Consider the following 21,238-nt stretch of genomic DNA (forward strand, 5'->3'; position numbering starts at 1 on the left):
AAGTGATAGCTAGCCTGTATGCATATGATACCATTTATGTGTACTCTGTGTTTGGTATGCTTAAAAGGATATTAATGGCGAGAGATATCGAAGTGTTTATTGATGATAAGTGATAACTAGCCTGTATGCATATGACATCATTTGTGTACTAATTTAACATCTTTGGAGGTGATTGGATCATGTTTGCTTGGTAATTGTATGAGGGAGTTGGGGCACAATAAACTGTTTATGTTTTTTCCCCAGTGAAATGCACATCCTGGGGAAATACACTGGGTACTTCCCCTCATTTTGAGGATGGTAACAAGGGTAAATTTGCTACTTTTTGCCAACATAACACAAGTGGGGACATTGAGTAAGGCCCACAATAGTCACAGAGGCAGCCAGCACAGGGACTTGATACTGCGACCTCCTGCTCATAATTCACAGCACTCAAACCGGTGATGGTTGTGGTTGTTGGCGACCTAATTTGACAGGGACATCGAGTGAGGCCTGTTGCCTCAAAATCTAGCAGGCCTTGTACGAGGCCTCATGAGGCAAGGGCTGGACCATACTGCAACGATGAGGTGGCTGCCACTGCCACCTTAGCACTCTACCTCCAGCTGTTTAGTGGAATTTCACCACATGGGAGGCTTCCTAGTATGGATCGCCTAAAGATATTCTATGTTAATAGGATCAAGGTCGTGTTTAAGAGGCTTGATCAAGGTGCTTCTCGCTTGGAACCAAGCACAATTCTTTGTATAAAGGAAAAGCGTACCCATGAGAAGCCTAGGAAATAGCACTTGGAGCCTAGGGTTTCAAGATGTAGTTCAACAATGGTACATCTAGGCACACAATCATAGAGAAAAGCTTTGCAAGCACAGAGAAAAGCTTTGCTTTGAAAGATATGATCAACCAATGGAGTGACAAACCTTCAAATAGCCATAAGTTGAAGCCTTTATGCTAAATTAGGGTTTCAAGAGATCTAAATTGCCTAGGGTTGATTATATCAGCCCTAGTTAGGCAATTTCCACCCAAGAAAAGGCTAGATTTTGAGTTAGAAAGGTTAGCAAGGGCAAGCCTATTTGAATTTGGTCCTTGCCCTAGCCCTAGTGGCTTACCTTTAAGGGCCAAAAATAGGAAAAGAGAGATAAAAAATAGATTTCTTGAGGTTTTCATCATCAGGATGGATGCCAGTGCCTTTTCTCGAATGATGGAGTCTTAGGAGAACTTTAACCATGGAAATATCAAATCTTTGATGGTAGTAAGGGGCAAAACTCTAGTTTTCACTTCCTAACCCTATCTATGCCTATTTGAATTTGGCCCTTGCCCTAGCCCTAGTGGCTTACCTTGAAGGGCCAAAAATAGGAAAAGAGAGATAAAAAATAGATTTCTTGAGGTTTTCATCATCATGAGGGATGCTAGTGCCTTTTCTCTACTTGAATGATGGAGTCTTAGGAGAACTTTAACCATGGAAATATCAAATCTTTGAAGGTAGTAAGGGCCAAAACTCTAGTTTTCACTTCCTAACCCTATCTATCATTTTATGGGGCCAAAAATTTACTAGAAAAAGGCTCTTTGAGAGGTTTTCTAGGGAGTTCAAGCATAAATGATAAAGCATGCAATAATTACCAAGAATTTCATATAAACATATGCATTTAGATAAGGAAAATAGAAACCCTAGCAATATTAATAGAAACCCTCTCAATATTCCATTACATGCAAAACCATAAAATATACTCAACAAAAATACTCACAATATATCTAAGAACATGCCTTTTTTTAATGCCAAAATGATGTCTCCACAACAAAAACTAGTCTCCAAAATCCACATAAGATCACATCTCCACAAGTAGCGAAGTACAACAAGCAAGTCGAGTTTCTTCTAGAGAGGCCGAAATCCACAAATGTGTTGAAGAACAAATGGTAGAGGTGATCCTCTACTTATATGAGGTCTGTCACCTCTAAATATTGACCGACAGCTCCTACACAAGTTTGATTTTTGAGTAGACATAAAGTAAAATTGGGTTACAAGCCAACCCACTAGCTCAACAACAAAATATGCCAATAGAAACCCACATGTGTGAGCCGTAAGCCTCTAAAATGGATGATGTCATGCCCTTTTAGGGCTCAAAATGCTCCATCAATGCACTGGAAGGGCTACAAAGGTCTCCATGCATCATGATCATCCTGTATTTGTGGAAAAGTCCTCAAATTAACCCTCAAAGCATCTCCATGTGTCTTAAATTCAGCTATGGGTGCCCTCTGTCATAACCATGGATGCTAAGTAGGTAACATAGTGCTCTCTCTCTCCAAAATTGGGGCTCCATTAGGTTCAACAAGCCCTATTCAACCATTCCGGGGGATGACTGTTAGCTCTGCTACATGCTGCTGATTTTCCAGGAGAAGGAATAGGTTTGGTCCTTGGTTGCTGGCTCAGAGATGGTTTACAATGGTTATCTTTGCCTCTCTCTATTTTCCCGCTCACTTCCTTTTGCTCCATTACCCCCGTTTCTTCCTTCCCTTTCATTCTCTTTATTCTCCCTATCTTCATTATTGTTGTTTGCCTTTATAAACCCGATAACCTGTTTTAACCCTTTGCAAACCTTTTTTATGTCTTTTCACCTGTCATATTAATTAAAACACATGTTTTAATTTCTCGCCGTCCGATCGTGCCTGCCTTATCATCCAACGGTCTTTGTGTTTTCCCGCCCGAGCGTTAAACCCTGCGCATATTCCTCTCGATCTGGTCGTTTGTCGCAGATCCAATGGCCGACGCATCCCCCGATTGCGCGACTTGTGCGCGCGATAGCCCGCGGGGGCGGCGGTTTCGGGCTGCCATGCGGTGTTGTTTCATTGGATCACGCTGTTGAATACGGAAACCGCCTTGGGCCGATAGGCGGTGCGGGGAAACTGCCTGCCGCGCAAAACCGCCATCCCCTCTGTTTAAACATCGTGCATCTTCCTCGTGCGATAGCCGTCCGATCGTCCATCATATGATCTGATGATCCACGTTCCCCTGTCCGCGCTATCTCCTGATAGCCTCTCTGATCAAGTCTCCGCCGTTGATTTTTATGGTCCGACGGCTCACAACTCTCTTCCGCCTTGCCTCCCGATAGCTCCTCCCGATGTGATCTCCGCCGTTCGTTTTCGCGATCCGACGGCTGAAATTGATTCTTCTATTCGGTTTGCTCCCACCATACTGCCTGTATTACCCCTGACTGTTCTCTGCTGCCGGAAAAGGACGAAGCCAACAGCTAGTACCTTGCGGATTTCAACAGCATGGCCGAGACGACAAAAAGGACTGCCTCGAGCAGTTAAAAGCATTGAATAGTTATGGGTTTCATTCATTTTTCACTTCATCTGCCCGAGAAGGATCACAGAATGACAGAGAAAGGTCGATTTGTTCATTAAGACAGTCAAATCGCAACAGAGGCCCATTTCAGATTGTAATGTGGTTGGTGGTCATTTATTGACTCCTCCACGCATAGTCTAGCACGCTGTTTTTGTAAACCAACCTCAATATATATCCAGAAGACAGAATGTAATAGGTTGATGAGTGTTATTTTGCTGTAAGGTTCAACTTCTGGAGATTGTAACTGCTGTGATACCTGCAGTGTCTGGTCTTCATTTTCAGCTAATGCAAGCTTCTTTTGCTGTTAATTGCTCACTGTCCACTTCTTCTTCTTGTTCCAGGCTGTGCTTGTTTTGCATTTATTCATGTGCTGTTAATGTTTAGCATTAGAGGGGCTGTCATCCCACCTCTGTGTTAGGATTTAGCATGTATCATTGAATTTGTTTGCAGGTTTTTGTTATTTTAATGCCAGAGAGCTGTCATCCTGTCTGTGTATTAGAAAACAGATTTACAGACCTTTTAACTGGTTGCAACTGGCCATCACAGGGTCCTGTGCATCTGCTGGTGTGATCAGTATTCTCCATCTTCACATTTTCTTTAAAACTGTGAGTAATTGGTGGTCTAAAGCCTTGTAGTCTGGGGGTGTTCACCCATGTCTGGGGTTAAGCATAGTAGAAGTGGTTATCTGGCTTGAATATGCAGCATTTCTTTCATTCATCCACCATTTATCCAACATTTTGTTGAGTTTGTAATGTTCCCGAGCATCTCTGATATACAACCTAGGAGAGTTTCTTGGGGTGATAACAATGACCATCCTCATCTGGGCTCTAGATCAAGGTATGCTCATCAACTAGTTGTTAGAAAATCAGAAAAGCAGAAATGTTTTCTTAGATAGATAATTACTTGTGATTCTTTTATCTTTATGTTCTTCTTTTATCTTTTAGTTCATCAAGCAATTCCCAAAACAATGACACAAGGACAACAAATGTAGGCGGACAACCAGGGGAAAACCCAGTCAACAATTCTTCCTTCAATAGTTTCTCGAGATAATCCAAGACTCTAGACCCAAACAAAGATTTCCTCCACACCAAGTCAACCCTCAGTCCTTCTTGCAGATGATAACCCTTCAAAAGCAACTTCGACCTAGCAGCATTAGCAACAGCTTTGACCCAGTCGCAGTAGTAGCAACAACCTCGACTGGACTAAGAAAACTTCGATCTCCCTTGATACACCTCAGAAGTGAGTGAGAGTTGTCCCAAAATTTCGATCTTGAGGTCTTCTATCTTCCTCTAGAAACTCGCACTCCTTGCCAACTCTCCTTCTGGCCCTTTCTCAATTTCGCACTTCCCAACTTCCAGCTTCAAATATCGAACTATGTGTGAGAGAGCGAGATGCTCCAAATGAATTCAAATTGCCTTGTATATGTAGCCTTCTAGGGAGGTCTTACTCTTCTTGAGACCGACTTGGTGCGGAGGAGACTAAATTCATTTTTGACTTAAAAATAATTCTTTTTACATGATTCGAAAACCCAAGAAGGGTCTCTTTTAATGCACAATGACTCTAATGACTCAGAATAAATCCTAAAAGTCCTTAATGGGGACTTTGACCTAAAGCATGATGACCCAAGCATGGAACCCATGCTTTAATAAGTCATAATAATAATAATAAAAACATTTTCTTCATTCTTTTGATAAGTACATTTCAAATACATTAATGAAGACTGAACCTAGTTACAAATTTCAACACTCCCTCTTAACTAGGGAGGTATTCATTAGTACAAGTACAAGGAAGATCTCAGAACACATGAACCATGAAGAATTTAGGCACCGCAATGCCATGGACTAGATTCCTGAGCATGGCAATCTATCCAGGTGGGACTAAGATGGACTAAATCTTTCAGCCTCTTTAGGTACCATCAGGCTTACTTACTAACCATCAATCCAGGGATCTAGGTCCATATTCGAGGTCAGAGCTCCATGACTAACACCACCCTCCCTACTTCTGGAACTAGACATCAACACAAAGTGCCGGCTAGATGTCTTCCCAGGCAATATCTCACTCACAAAGCCTCAACTTCCTGGTTATTCCAATCAGTAACAAATCCTCCCCGATCAAATAGATCGGCAACAAAACTCTCATGATCAAACTGATTGACAATCCTAAGCATGAAAAACATGCTATCAAATCTTCGAGAGATTTACCTGTACAAACACAACCCCAATCAGTAACAAACTTTCAAATGTACATAAATAGATACAAACCTCCGGGGTCTTCCAGACAACTTGATGTTGCTTCTCAACTTTTCACAGTAGGACTTAGAGCTTTCCAAATGAATCTTGACAGAAGATTCCTCAACCATACAACGTCCTTTCATGCATCAACATATTTTACAAGTAGATCCGACTCTTCTTACCTCAGCAGCACTTCAAAATACATTCTCCAATTTCTTCTATCAAGGTGTCCATCATGACTATGATATGACCTCCCTCTCAACTAGGGAGATTCCTTTCATCCAAGCTCCCTCTCAACTTAGGGAGATTTCTTTTATTCAAGCTCCCTCTTAACATAGGGGGCTCAACTTATTTTCTATGACATCAAAGAATCTTTCATGGCTCCATCCTTCTCATCAAAGTTATCATGACCATCATTATTCATATAACTTTCTTCTTCATGCTTGTCAATGAACATCTTCACCATTTTGAAGATTATGTATCTACAAAACTTAGCTAGCAAGTACAACCAAATCTATAGAAGCATGAAGTTAAGCACATCAAAATCATGGAAGCTTTCAACTTTAGACATTAAATACTCACACTTGGTTACAAACACGAGACACATACTCTTCGACTTCTTGCTAGGGTTTTTGTCATAAACCCTAGACTACATCAAGATTTTGAGCATTTCATAATAACTTTTATTCCATCTAGTGTTTCAATGCTTCTTCCAGCCTCCAGGGTATGACATACCCTACTACATCATATAGCAAACCCCAGAAACAATTCAAGCAAATATAGATCTACAATGTATCTAACAACTTTTAGGATTCATATGTTAGACTTCCTACTAGGGTTTCATACAAACCCTAGATTTCATACATGAGATTCAACAATCAAAACCAATCGCAACTCAACATGACTAGCTTCCACTAGGGTTTGTTGTAAACCCTAGATTTTACTTATTCCCAACAATCATAACTCAAATTCAGATTTCAACAATCTTACACAAATCTCAAATTATCACATTGTCATCATATATTAGAGATTTGGACTTCTACTAAGGTTTAATTACAAAACCCTAGAATTCACAAATACTATCATCCTAGAGAATCAAACTTCGACTAGGGCTTAGTTCCAAACCCTAGGACTCATGACCATCAACAATTAGGTCAACTCATATATCTAGGATTCCATCATCATGCACAAGCATATCATAACATGTGTTAGTCAAACCCAACTACACAAATATCAATAAGAGTTAGACATATAACAAACTTGATCAAACTAGGGTTTGATCGGACAAACACACACATGCCAAGGATTTCATTTCTAAGAAATTATAAGGGTCTTGCTTATACACCCTACCAAACCCTAATGATCTAGGGTTTCAATACAAAACATAACAAACCCTAAATTATCAATACTTCAAAGGTTTGGGATTTTAGACATTACCATTCAACCCTAACAAGTTAGTGTTTCCATACCCATACCAAAATCCCAAACATGACATCATCAAAGTATCAGTGAGTTACTTTAGACTTCATCAATAACCCTAAGTAGGCTAGGGTTCCACACATAATTATCAATATACCCTTAGGTTAGGGTTTTCACAACGAACCTTTCTAGGGTTCTACAAGAATAATCAAAGATATGAGGAGGGTAGATTTATCTTATGATGAATCACCCAATCAAGAATCTTTAGGATTCAAGAAGCTTAGACATAATGATGTTAGTAGTAGTTTATCAAGAATGAATATGGAGAGAGCAAAAACTTGTAATTCAAAACATACCTCTTGTTTCTTAACAAACCTTGTAATTCCAATGCTTTGTTTGGTGAGGCCGTCTTCCTTGAGCCTTCAGTAAGTTTTCCTAAACAAGGAAAATATGATTAGTATTTAATGCAAACAAAACTAGATAGGTAAGGAAGACTAAGAAAGAAAATAGTAGTAAGAAACTTATCTTTGGAGGTTGGTGAGGGCTCCCTCCAAGCTTGAGGGATACCTGTAACCTTAAGAACAAATAAAAATGTTTTTCCAAAATGTGTTAAACCTACAAATACTAAAAATAAAAAATAAAATGACTAAAGCTTAGATCAAAAGACTTAGTAGTGTAAATCCCTTATATCCAGTTCTTTGGGCTTAGTCTTCTTTGGAGATCGTTCTTCAACAACATTGGCTTGATCTCTGCCTCTTTTCTTGTTCTTTGGGTTATCAGGACAATCACTTCTATAGTGACCCATTTTGTGGCATTGGTAGCATTCTATCTTAGACATATCAACCTTCCTTCTTGGCCCTCTTGACTTCTTGGAGTGTCCTTTCTTGTGAGAAGCAGAGTATGCATTTGAGGCTTTTTCTTCTTTGTTGTTGGATACTAAAGAAATTCTCATTTCTTCTTGGGTGCAAGCATTCCACAATTGCTCAAAGGTAGGAGCTTCTTTCCAACTATTGAGACCTGAAGCAAAAGAACTCCAAGTAGGTGGTAATCCCAATAGTGCAGTGATTACTAGCTCCTTTTCCGGTACAATTTCATTTATGGCTTGAAGTTCATCTCTAATTCTAGATATCCTCATAAAGAAGGAAGCCACAGTATCATCCTTTGTCATCTTTGTAGTCCTTAACTCATTCTTCAAACTTGATACTTGACTGATGTTCTTGGTAGCGAATAATTATGACAAAGCTTCATACTTTTCTTGAGCATGGTCTATATTGGAAATGTATGGGACAAGATTGTCCTTTATGCTTTCTACCATTAGTGTCATAGCCAATATCTCCAATTCTCTATACTTCACTTTGTCTGCATCACTGGATTCTTCGGTAGGTTTCTTCACCTTTCCTTTGACCAAATCCAAGACCTTGTTCTTTTCAAGAATGAGGTCAATTCTCTTCTTCCAAGATCTGTAGTTTGATGCTCCTTCCAATTTGTTCTCACTCTTTATTGTGTTAGACATTGTCCTTGAAGATAGTGAGCTTCTTCTCTTATAATAGCTCCTTATATGATCCCTTGATCAATCCTTTAGATTCCTTCTAGTAGATATTCAAAATTACCTTTTTCCTCCTTCACCTTAGCTCTGATACCATGTTAGAAAATCAGAAAGGCATAAAGATTTTCTTATATAGATAATTACTTGTGATTCTTTTATCTTTATGTTCTTCTTTTATCTTTTAGTTCATCAAGCAATTACCAAAACAATGACACAAGGACAACAGATGTAGGCGGACAGCCAGGGCAAAACCCCTATCTAGGGGAAAACCCAGTCAACAATTCTTCCTTCAATAGTTTCTCGAGATAATCCAAGACTCTAGACCCAAACAAAGACTTCCTCCACACCAAGTCAACCCTCAATCCTTCTTGCAGATGATAACCCTTCAAAAGCAACTTCGACCTAGCAGCATCAGCAACAGCTTCGACCCAGTAGCAGTAGCAACAGCAACTTCGACCAGACTAAGAAAACTTCGATCTCCCTTGATACACCTCAGAAGTGAGTGAGAGTTGTCCCAAAATTTCGATCTTGAGGTCTTCTATCTTCCTCTAGAAACTCATACTCCTTTCCAGCTCTCCTTCCAACCCTTTCTCAATTTCGCACTTCTTAGCTTCCAACTTCAGATGTCAAACTATGTGTGAGAGAGTGAGATGCTCCAAATGAATTCAAACTACCTTGTATATAGAGCCTTCCTGGGAGGTCGAATTACTCTTCTTGAGGCCGACTTGGTGTGGAGGAGACTAAATTCATTTTTGACTCAAAAATAATTCTTTTTACATGATTCGAAAGCCCAAGAAGGGTGTCTTTTAATGTACAATGACTCTAATGACTTAGAATAAATCCTATAAGTCCTCAATGGGGAATTTGACTTAAAACATGATGACCCAAGCATGAAACCCATGCTTTAATAAGTCATAATAATAAGAATAGTAAAAATATTTTCTTCATTCTTTTGATAAGTACATTTCAAATACATTTATGAAGACTGAACCTAGTTACAAATTTCAACAGTAGTGTCAAGACCAGTGTGGGGTCATGCTGGGTCCACTAGTACATCATCAAGAATCCTCCATGCTAAGCAAGAGAAGCTCAGTGTTTTGGCATCTGGTGGTGCTTTGGGATATCCATCAACTGCTCATATCATCAAAGTGGCCAATGCTTGGCCATAAAGGGGTAATGTTGCATCTACCAGATCATCATGCTCTCTAGGAGTGTAATACGGCCTGGGCATCATGTGGAGTAGGGCGCCCTCAAAGCCTTAGCTGCTTTGGACCACTTGGCAAAACCATCTCAAACTCAAGTGAAAGTAGCCATTCATTAGAGATTGAGATAATAAGTGCATCTAAGCGAATTATTCTTAATTGTTAAGGGCATATTAATAATTCAAACTGGGATCACCTTCAAATATCCAATTAGACCAAGTCTCGTAAAACTGTTCCGTACCTTTGTAGGTGTGGCTAAGTAGTCAACCCTATTAGGTGCTTCGAGCCCCCAAGGGGAGGTTGCATTTCCAAGGATAACCCTTCAATCCATAGGTGTTAGTGAAAATTGGCAGCAGTGGAGGGGAAGGACTTCATGGTCAAGTACCATGGTCAGGGGTCTTTTGAGTGTATTGATGTAATGAAGGGAGCAATCGTGGAGGCATGAATTACCCTTCTCGGCCTGCTGATTCCACCACTCTGGTGTACCTTTTACTTCTTTTTGATAATGCTTTTATTTGGTGCATAGCTCAAGGATCAAAGCTAGCTCTTTATGATGTATCATTTGTTTTATCCCTTAAGATGAGGTAGTTTATTGCTCATTAGGGTTGGGATATGCAAGGGTTCCTTTTGATGAGATAGAGCATCAAGTGCTTGGGAATCAGGTGATTGTTAATGAGGGGGGTAGAGCTCATGCTAGGCTTTTTCCCACCCAATAACTTATGTCTCGACCATCTTTTTTTTTTGGTTCAATTGTGGCCATCCCATGCTTTTCGTTCTTTTAGTTGTGTCAAACTTTAGGGCAATGTTTTTTGGCCCAACTCAAAGATGTGGATATGTGCGTGCCAAATCCAAGTGAACCAATGACATTTAACCCAAAGAATGGAGATGATATCAAAGGAAATAATGTGGCATGGAAAAGGTTAAGCATGGAAAAGTGGAATAGACACACTACAATCCAAACTTTCCAAGTAGTGCCCTTCCTATAACCCTAAGGCCTTAGGGGAGGTCCCACTAGAGTAGCGTTAAAGATTAGTCCCCCTGGTAAGGTGAGAGAATAAGTTTATAGTCAAGATCAATCAATCATCCAAATCACCTCTTTATCCATACTAAATGCTCAAAACATTAACCAAAAAGTACTCGATTGAAAAATTGTCAAAGTACTTGTTGAGTGGTAGCCCACCTTCATCCAAGAGGAATGTTGGATGGTGAGAGGTGTATGTTGTAGATGGCAGAGGAAATTGACATATCATCATCAATGAGAACATGTGTAGGCTTGTTGGTTGGCTGGTTGTTCAAGATAGGATAATTTTTTCTCTTAGAGGGTTACCCATTTTGGTGGGTAACATTTGGCTCCAACTAAGGGACATGTTGGGCACATGATCCATAGGCCCAAAAGGGGAGTTCATGAGAACCCCATCAATCCCTGGGCTCACAGACCTGTTACCTACACACTGAAATCAACTTGTTTGGAAGCATGTGCGCGAGGTGCTGATTGTTACCCTTGTTTTTTATATGATATAATAAAATCCATAGAGAAAAGAAAAACTAAGTGCAATATTTTGTAATATGCAACACAACAACATGATAAATACAACAAGTAGGATGCTCACTCAAAATGCAACACACAAATGCAATGTATTACTTACTCTAATCTATACTAGCATACAACACATCAACTAAGTATAGTCATATAACCAATGTAGCCAACATGTCATTAGATCAATATCATACCTCTTACCCTGTTAAAATTGGCAACTAGGGCCAAACTCCATATGGGTCATCTTATTTATGGCAGCTGATATTTTTCTTGGATTCTTCTTGTCGAGAGGTGTAGTATTGATCTAAAGATCATCCGATTCCGACATGTATTCATGGAGATATGAATTTATTTGTGTTATGGGACAATTTGTCAAGGTCGGCCAACAACCAAATTGCCCCCACTTGTGCTCAACATTTTAGTATAAAAAGAGGTGGCTTGCAAGTCATTTGGACACACTCTTCTTGTGATCTCTTCCTCTCCACTTGTCTTTGGGTTTTGGTGGGAGGAGAGATCCTAAGAGTCAACGCTGCCCTAATGGAGAAGGCTCTACGCTATCATAGGAGATGCCTTAGAAGTTGTGGAAAGCTCTACGTTGTCATGGAGGACAACCCTTATCTCAGCCACAAGAAGCCCTAACGCTGCCCTATGGAGAAGCCCTAACATAGGTCTAATACGCAGGTAAGAAGGGCAGTGGTGTAAGCCCTCAACGTAGCCTAGAAAAGGGTCTCTACCCTTGATGGATGCCCTAGGACATAAACGCTGTCATGGTGAATAAATGCAGATCTAAACACTGTCATGGTGAAGACCTCAACGCTTTACACGTTGCCTTATGTAGACCCTAAAAGAGATCCCTAATAGGTTGTTCTAGGCCGTAGGTTGAGGAGGGTTTTCATGTGCCCTAACTGTTGTCAGTGCTAGCCCTAGCCGTAGTCCTAATGGGTGGACTATAGTCTTACCCTAGCCACAGTAAAGGACAAGATCTGGCCGCAGTCCTAGGGGATTTCTAGAGCTACAATACGCTGCTTGAATGATTCCTAATCTGCAGTCGAAAGTCTGCCCTAGCCGTAGTAAAAGGAGAAGGTTACAGTCACCAAAATAGAGGACTATAACAATTGTCCATTTGTGCTTCTAACTACAGTCTTATGTGTCATGTTGGTGCCCTAGACGCAGTCCATAAGGAGGACTGTTAGATTAAGGAGGTCTGTTAGAGGCAGTTAAGGAGGACTGTTAGAGACTTGGTTGCTGTCCTAGAGAAGCTCTCTGCTTCTTGAATATGAAAGAAGCCTAAACAACCATAGCCTAGCTGCTTTGCTAGGCTGCAAGCCATAGCAAGCAGCTAAGGCTGATAAGTGTAAATAGGTTGCAGCATATTGGATGCTGTATGTGCAACATAATGATATATATTACAACAAGCATGGATGAGTGTATGTTGGATGCAACATGGTGTTAGAGACAACATGTTTAGTTGCAACAATGATTAGTGCAACATGATGAATGGTGGAACATAGTGCACAATGATAGTGGAGCAGCTTATAGGTGACAGTAAGGATGGGTGCAACGCGGTGCAGTATGGTGCAACACAATGGTACAGCATGGTGATGATAGGCATGTATAGCAGCGACGATGCATTGCAGCAGCTTGTTGATGATTTGTACAACATGATGATGAGGTACTGCTCTGTGATGGGAGTAGCACAATGATGAGAGCAGCTTAGTAATTGGGTGCAGCACAGTGACATGTGCAACATGATGATGAATTGTAGCACTACGATGGGTGCAACATGGTGATGGAGTCACCTTGGAGGATCAGTTGAAGCAGTATGCCTTCACCTGAGATCAGATCAGTTACCTCATTATGTTATCTTCATGGTGAAGATCTCTGCTCTTATTTAGATAAGTCAAAATGTTGACTTCTAATGTATATGTACTATCTCTCTCTCTTTGCTGAGCTATTGAAGAACATATAAGAAGAATTGATCAAGGGTTTCCCCACATTGGGGTTTGTCCTTGGCTGGAGCCACATCTTGTGCCCTCTTGTCTTGGCTTTGTTTCTGTGATCTATGTTTATGTTCGATTTGCATTTTACTATCATGCTAAATGTGATTGCTAATTTGGAATTGATATTGAGCTAATATGGAAAATTGAAGTAAATTTGCTCTCAGCATAGAACATAACTAAAATTAACATACCCCTATGATTAATCCTGAGATAGAACATGGAAACATCACAATTAGCCTTAACATAATACTCAAATGCTAGATTTAAATCATAAGGGTGTGAGGTGGGAAAATAAAAGGACCATAGACCAATCTTGCTACCATGAGGAGGAACAAAGGATGGAAAGGGATAAACCAAAATTTTCCTACACATGAATCCTTTCATGCTGCCTGAATATGGAGTAGTCAATGACCAATTTCAGGAACTCTTCTCCAATAGCCATCCCAGGCATACAATTCTCATTGACATCCCTCGAGACATCTCGTGAGTTGCATGGGGATGGAGATGACTAAGGGGCAAGGTCTCGATAAACAGGGTGCTCAACATGAAAATCAGATTCAAAAGGGGCAACCAAAATTGGCTAATTGTGTATATTATCTATAGAATTTGAATATGAACAAGAATGATACTAGGAGGAAGCGAAAATGATTGAAACAAATTAATAATTGTATCCTCCTAACTAATGTTGCGAACATCATGATCGGGATTAAATCAGCGAGGGTCCAAAATCGGAAAAAATTGTAAAAATTGGGAAAAAATCGGTAAAAATCAGCAAATACAAAAATATTCATTTTTTTTTTCAATTTTTTTAATATCTAAAGCATCCACAACATAAAATAAATGCATTGACACATAAATATGAAAAGAGAACTAATATATAAGATGTGTAATATCATGTCTAGTGCTACATCACACATAACAGTGAATCATGTCCCGAATAGTAAGTCCCGAGTCCCAACTCAGACTCAAAATATCAACAAAAAATATAATAATGTATCTCATATCATGAGTCATAATGTCATATACAATGAAATGAACCAAATAACTAATACTATTGATTTCCTTTGCCCCTCTTGTGAGAAAATGTAACAACTTTCCCTCTAGATGAAGAAGGTGGTGGGGCTAGCAGTGGACTCTGCTATGCTCTAGAAGCTAAAGAACTAGGAGCTATAGGAGGTAGACCACGTCCTTTATTGGCAATAGGGGTAGGTGGTGTCACCTCCTCGTCCTGTTGCTCCTCCTCCTCCTCTACCCCCTCCACTACCTCCTGCTCTAACCAATCAGGGGCCGACTCCATGATAGGCCTCTCGGCCTCAACCCTTCATGCAGCAGTGGTGTCAATCCCATCCAATGAGATGGCTTCCACATCAGGTGTCTTCTCAAGTTGGCTTACCCACAATCTAAGATTGTAGTAGACGTAGACCATGTCAAAGTCGCTGGGACTCCAACCTATACAAGGGTCATAAATTAATAATTATAAAAAATATTATTTAATAAATTCAAAAAATTAATTGAAAATTTGGAATATTTTAACATGTTGCGCTTCTTGGTGTGTATTTTTTCAAATACACCCCAGTTGCGTTCGCATCCCGAGGAGCTACATGTTTGATTGAGCACTCGGATGACAAGCCTTTGGAGATTGGGTACTTAGCCACCATAGCTTCTCCACCATGCATCTACAACAAATAAGATAAACATAAGAAAAAAATGAAATTTGAAAGTTGAAGCAAAGTATGAACTTGAAGAGAATGAAATTTGAAACAAACTAAAGCTTACCTGGCATTAGTCTTCCTATTCACAATAGCCATATCAAAGCTAAATATGCCACCTGCCATCTTGTATATCTTCATTTCTTTGGGGATTTCTGTACGTTCTGCTAGAGATGGCACCATCCTCTGAACACAAGTGAAGAATACATACATGACCTCAACATAAAATAAGAAACCACAGGAGTAAGAAAATGCAGGGTTCAAGTAGATTCCTGCAACATGAATGGTACGATGGAGTGTATTGTTCCATCGCTCATCAATCACTTCCCATAGGAGTTGTTTCTCAAACCCCTCATGCCCCTTATCATCATAGTAGCTCTGAATGGATTCTTTGGCTCTATCCATGGCCTCATAAAAGTAGCCCATTGCGGGCTTGTCTCTATCAACTAATCGAAGAACCTTTACCAAAAGTTCAATAATGCTACACACCTCTTGCACTCCTGCCCAGAAGTTTTCCTGGTATGAACCTAACTTGCATATGGCCTCTCCCTCTGGTTTGCGGCTATATGACAAAGCACGCCACTATGAAAGAAACATTCTCTTCACATCCCACATAGAATTCACGAGGGATTGAAGAGATATGAAACTGGTGGCAAACTGTGTAATGGCAGGGTGCACCAACTCCTTGTTGTTGGTGAATTTGTTCATCGAATGAAGCACGTATGCATGATTATATATAAAGTTTCTATTGCTTTTTGATGACTCAACAATATCCTTGACAAAAGGAATTTTTCCTATGCCCTCTAACATCAAATCAATGCAGTGTGCAACACAAGGTGTCCAAAATAAGTTAGGATGCCTCTCCATAAGCGTCTTGCCAGCAACGACAGAATTTGCAACATTTTCCGTTATGACTCGGACAACTTGTTGTGGACTCACCTCCTGAATGAGCACGTCCAACAAATCACATAATAACTGTGCATCTTTTATATCTGCAGATGCATCAACAGATTTCATAAACATTGTCCCCTTGGGACAATTAACCAAGAAGTTAATAAGGCTTCTACCCTTTTGATTGGTCCAACCATCTGACATCACAATGCATCCTGTGTGTGCCCATGATCCCCTAAACTCCTCCAATCTCTTAGTGCAGTCAACCTTTTCATTTTGAAGAATGCGCCCTCTAAAGTCATCATATGAAGGGACTTTGTACCCTGGGCCAACAATAGCAATAACATCAACTGCGGGCTAGAAAAATGGATTGTTCCTGGCAACGCTGAAAGGAATATCACTCCAAAGAAGAAACTTGCCCAACAACTTGTCAGCTTCTTCCTTCTCCCTTTTTTTAATAATTGACGAGATAGATGGTTGTGCACTAGGTGTGGTTCTAGGAACAAAAAATGATGAGGTAGCTACAGGGTTGGGTGTAGATGCTGATGGTGAAGTAGAACCAGTACCACTCTCACGGTCACCTCCCAATCCTGACACTCTACTCCCTGCTATTTGACTCTTCAGAGTTGCCTTGGACAATTTGGTTGTCTCTATTTCTTCCAATGATTTGAGGGCTCTTTGGATGATTTCTGGATTTGTATTTGAGCAAGGCCCTACCTCATGTCCAGGAATTTGTGCAAGGTGATACTTCAATCTGTATACCCCCCTGTCATATGATGCCCACATAACTTGCAAGTCAAATTTGATCTGTCAAACCCTCCATCAAGTTCACCAAATTCCCACAGAGGGTCCAATTTTCTTGGCATGTTTGTAACTTTGTTGAATCTTGAGTTTTAATGTAAGATTGAAGTTTGAAGTTTGAATCTAGGGCACAAGAAGAATTGCAAGTTAAACAAACGAAATTAAAATTTACATACAACATTTTGAATTTTTGACAAAAAACCCCCTTCAACTCAATGTTGTAAACAATAATGGCAAAAAATACACATTCAAACCCAAGCAAAAATGATGGAAAAAAACTAGGGAACAAGAAGAAATTAAACAAATAAAACTAACAATCAAGATTTTGCACTTTTGACAAAAAAAACCCTCTCCACTAAATGCAACAAAAGTGACAAAACAAACACACTCAAATCCAAACAAAAATCATGGAAAATAAATGGGTGATAGAAACCCACGGAAAAACAAGAAAAAAACAGAAAAAGGCCAAATTTGATGCCCATATCTGAAAACCACGCTTTGCTGAAGAAACATGGTCCAAACTTGATTTTTTTTGGTTGGGATGCTAAATTCCTTCACTTTTCTCCTCTTGTGCCCTTGTGGATGAGTTATTCTCCTCCTTAGCTCTCACTCTTACCCTCTGTCTGCAAAATGAACCAAAAAAACACTTCAAATTGCCTTTAAAAACTCTGCCTTCGACGATTTTTACTACTCAACTTGCGATTTTTTGATGAAAATTGCGATTTTATCCCGATTTTTTCAAGTTAGAATAAATTCCCGATGTTATCGGACAATAAAATTGGGATAATGAAAAAAGCACGTTTTTTTTGAAAACATCGCGATAAAATCGCGATGTTTGCAACACTGCGATAAAATCGCGATGTTTGCAACACTGCTCCTCACCATCATATGGAGTACAAGGCAAGACAAAGTCATTGTTAACATCATCATCAATGTCATAAATCAAATCCTTGTCAAAATGATGGCCACTCATATCCCACTTCCCTTTTTCCACATGTAAAAACTCATTAATTCTAATCTTGAGGGAATTAATGTGATCAACCTTTTCAAGGTCTTGACAAAGTGTATCATCAAACTTAATATCCATAAAAAGGGTAGAGCTTGCCTCAACTTAATTTGTCAGAGCATCTTTTTCAGTTGGGTTCTCTTTATTAACGCCATGCTTATCTCTTGGATCATCTTCAAGTTCACTTTCAATATATTCATCTTGATGATCCAAAAGGGGCTCTTCCTTTTCATTACGACCTTGATTTCCTTCATCAGCATAATGATTAGGATTTTCTTGATAATCATGGGTGATGTTCTCTTTCAAACGACAATGATATTCTTCTTCAACTTCTACATCTTCAAAGGGATGAAGAAGGCATTCCCTTTGGATGACTATGGCCAAATCTTGAAGGGCATCTTCACCACTTTGAAACATTGGCCCCCAATACTTAAGAAACTTTTCAATAAATACCTTAATAGAGGGAATGCTTCTAGGTTCATAAGAATATTTAATCCATTCATGTTTATCAGTCCCAAGAGAGTCAATGAATAACCTTATGAGAGCATCCTCATGAACCACGTTGACCTTTGAAGCATATTTGATGAATTTTACTATGTGATCAATTGCTAAAGAAGGATCACCATCAAATTTCAAAACGTTTATCATAGAATTTGTATTGCAATGATTAGGATATCCAATGATATCCTTGACATCCAAAGCACGGTACATCAAATGCAGATCCCAAGGAGCCATTTCCCTTGAGTCTTGAATAACAACCAAATGGGAATTTAAGAGATGCTTGCTTCACCCTACAAGCATTGAAACTTCGAAGCTCAATGAAAAACTAGGTCTTCGTTCTTCTAATGGAGTTTCCAGATGAACATATTTATCCTTGTCTATGGGATAAGCTCAATCAAGAAAATGAAGCTTAGATTTCGCATTACAAGGAGGCTGCCTTAACTCCTCCTCAGTAATGGTGCCAAAGATGTTGCCTCAAAATCTAGCAAGCCTTGTGAGATGCCTCATAAGGCAAGTGCTAGACCCTAATGCAACAATGAGGTGGCTACCACTGTCACCTTAACACTCCCTCCCGCTCTTTAGTGGAATTCCACCACATGGGAGGCTTCCCAATATGGATCGCCTAAAGATATTCTATGTTGATAGGATCAAGGTGATGTTTAAGAGGCTTGTCTAGGTGCTTCTCACTTGGAACCAGGCACAATTCATTGTATAAAGGAAAATAGTACCTATGAAGAAACCTAGGAAATAGCATTTGGAGCCTATGGTTTCAAGATGTAGTTCAACAATGGTACATCTAGGCATACTAGCATAGAGAAAAGCTTTGCTTTGAAAATATGATCAACCAATGGAGTGACAAACCTTCAAATAACCCTAAGTTGAAGTCTTTATCCTAAACTAGGGTTTCAAGAGACCTAAATTGCTAGGGTTGATAATGTCATCCCTAATTAGGCAATTTCCACCAAAGAAAAGGCTAGATTTTGAGTTAGGAAGGTCAAGCAAGGTGGAAATCAACCAAATTAGCTCTAACGTTTTCCTAGAGCAAGCCTTAGTTGAATTCGACCCTTGCCCTAGCCCTAGGGGCTTGCCTAGGGATGAAAATAAGAAAAAGAGAGAAAAGGTAGATTTCTTGAGGTTTCGATCATCAAGAGGGATGCCGATGCCTTTTCCTTACTTGGGTGATGGAGTCTTAGGAACTTTAACCATGGAAATATCAAATATTTGAAGGAAGTAAGGGGGAAAACCCTAGTTTTCACTTCCTAACCCTAGCTATCATTTTATGAGGGGAGAAATTCACTAAAAAAGGCTCTTTAGGTGGTTTTCTAGGGAGTTCAAGGATAAAAGATTAAGCATGCAATAATTACCAAGAATTTCATATAAACATACACGTTTAGAAAAAGAAAATAGAAACCCTAGCAATATTCCATTACATGCAAAACCATTAAAGATATTCAACAAAAATATTCACAATGTATCCAAGAACATGCCTTTTTTCAATCGTAAAATGACATCTCCACAACAAAATCTAGTTTCCAATAGCCAAAATCCACATAAGATCACATCTCAAGTAGTGAAGTGCAACAAGCAACTCGAACCAAATCAAATGAGATAACCAAGGCCTTTTGACCAAGACAAAGACCTCCTCCAATCCACCAAGTCAGCTTCCCAAGATGATTAGCCAAACTCCAAAAGTCAACTCAAGTCAAACTCCTTCAACACTGCATCAAACTCAAATTTTGGCCTTCCTACTTTAGATTTTTGGCCCTACTGTAGCTTTGCAACTGTGGCCCTCCTGCAGCTTTAGATTCTTCACACGTGTGAGGAAAAGAGAGAAAAAATAGTTTTTCTTCTTCGCTAGGGATTCTACTTCTCCTTTAAGCCTTTTCCACCTTCTCTTCCTGTTTTCAAACTTTCTTCTAATTGCAAATCGAACTCTTAGATGATTGGATTCTCAAATAGGTTGAATGCACTTCTATTTATAGTCTCTTCAAGGTGGTCAAATCCCTTCAATGAGGCCTCTTACCCACCACTTCGTGGGTGATGCCCCCAGGAGAATTTTTTCTCCATGATGAACCTTAGCCAGCAGCCAATAGTCCCTTGCAACCTCCTACTAGCTCGTTGTGCCATTTCTCTGCCACCTAAGCCAGCCATGTGGTACCTCACCCACTTGTATTGATCGTATGTTTGAAGGTGGGCCTCCCGAATCTAAAGGTATGTCTTGTCATTTGGTAATTGAGTATTGGGTTTACTTCTCATGGATACTTTTGGGTATCGCCTAGAATGATGCCTCGGAGGTTGAAGCAGCTAAAAAAAAAAGAAAAAAGCATAATTGGCCGCATTTAACACGAAATTGTACCACAAAATGCAAAAGGTGGCCGGGCAAAAAGTAATTAGCACGTGGGCAAAAGCCAATACATGAGTTCTACCCCAATCCATGGTCATCACCCTGGTTCCATAGGCCCTAGATGAGCCTCCTTTATCATTTAGGAACCCATGATTGTCCCAACCCCTGGAGGGCAATGAACCGCCCTACCTAAAAGGGGGTAATCACTGCTATATCTTACACATCATGCTCTTGTCCTTTGAGCCCCGAGCAGTTAATGAAAGAAAATTCATAAAAGGCAAAAGGCATATAAAGAAGGGTAGAAAAATGAAGGCCAGGGCACCTCGTGTACCACGATTGCTCTCTTCTACACATTACATACTTAGGTGTGGGCTTCCCCTTATCCAACTACCCCTATGCCCCAATATGTGGCCCAGGGTTGCCCCTCTCATTCCCTATTCCATTCCACTTATTTATCACTTGCCACCCCCATTAGAGGGATGTACCTTGGACATACTATCCCCTTTAAGGGCTGAAACCACCTAATAAGGTACTTGGTTAACCCCCTTTGGAGCTTGGAGACACTAGCACATGCCAAAGCCCACTATGGAAGGGCATGCCATTATGAAGTGCCCACTTTGTTATCCATGATTTGTAAATTCTTTTACTCGATTATTTTAATGACTAGCTATACTGGAAGCCCAGTGGATGCATTGGATCTTATGTAGGATTACAGGTGGT

At 39.9% G+C, this 21,238-nt stretch overlaps 1 protein-coding gene across 1 annotated transcript in view; it reads left to right on the top strand.

Moving 5' to 3' along the window:
- Positions 1–21,238, top strand: part of LOC149249809 (uncharacterized) — a 208,960-nt gene that overhangs the window by 38,317 nt on the left and 149,405 nt on the right. The gene's annotated exons all lie outside the window — the stretch shown is intronic.

The sequence above is a fragment of the Pinus tabuliformis genome, chromosome 7, assembly GCF_031772625.1.
Source record: "Pinus tabuliformis cultivar Carrire ecotype Pingquan chromosome 7, CPIR1, whole genome shotgun sequence".
Lineage (NCBI taxonomy): Eukaryota > Viridiplantae > Streptophyta > Pinopsida > Pinales > Pinaceae > Pinus > Pinus tabuliformis.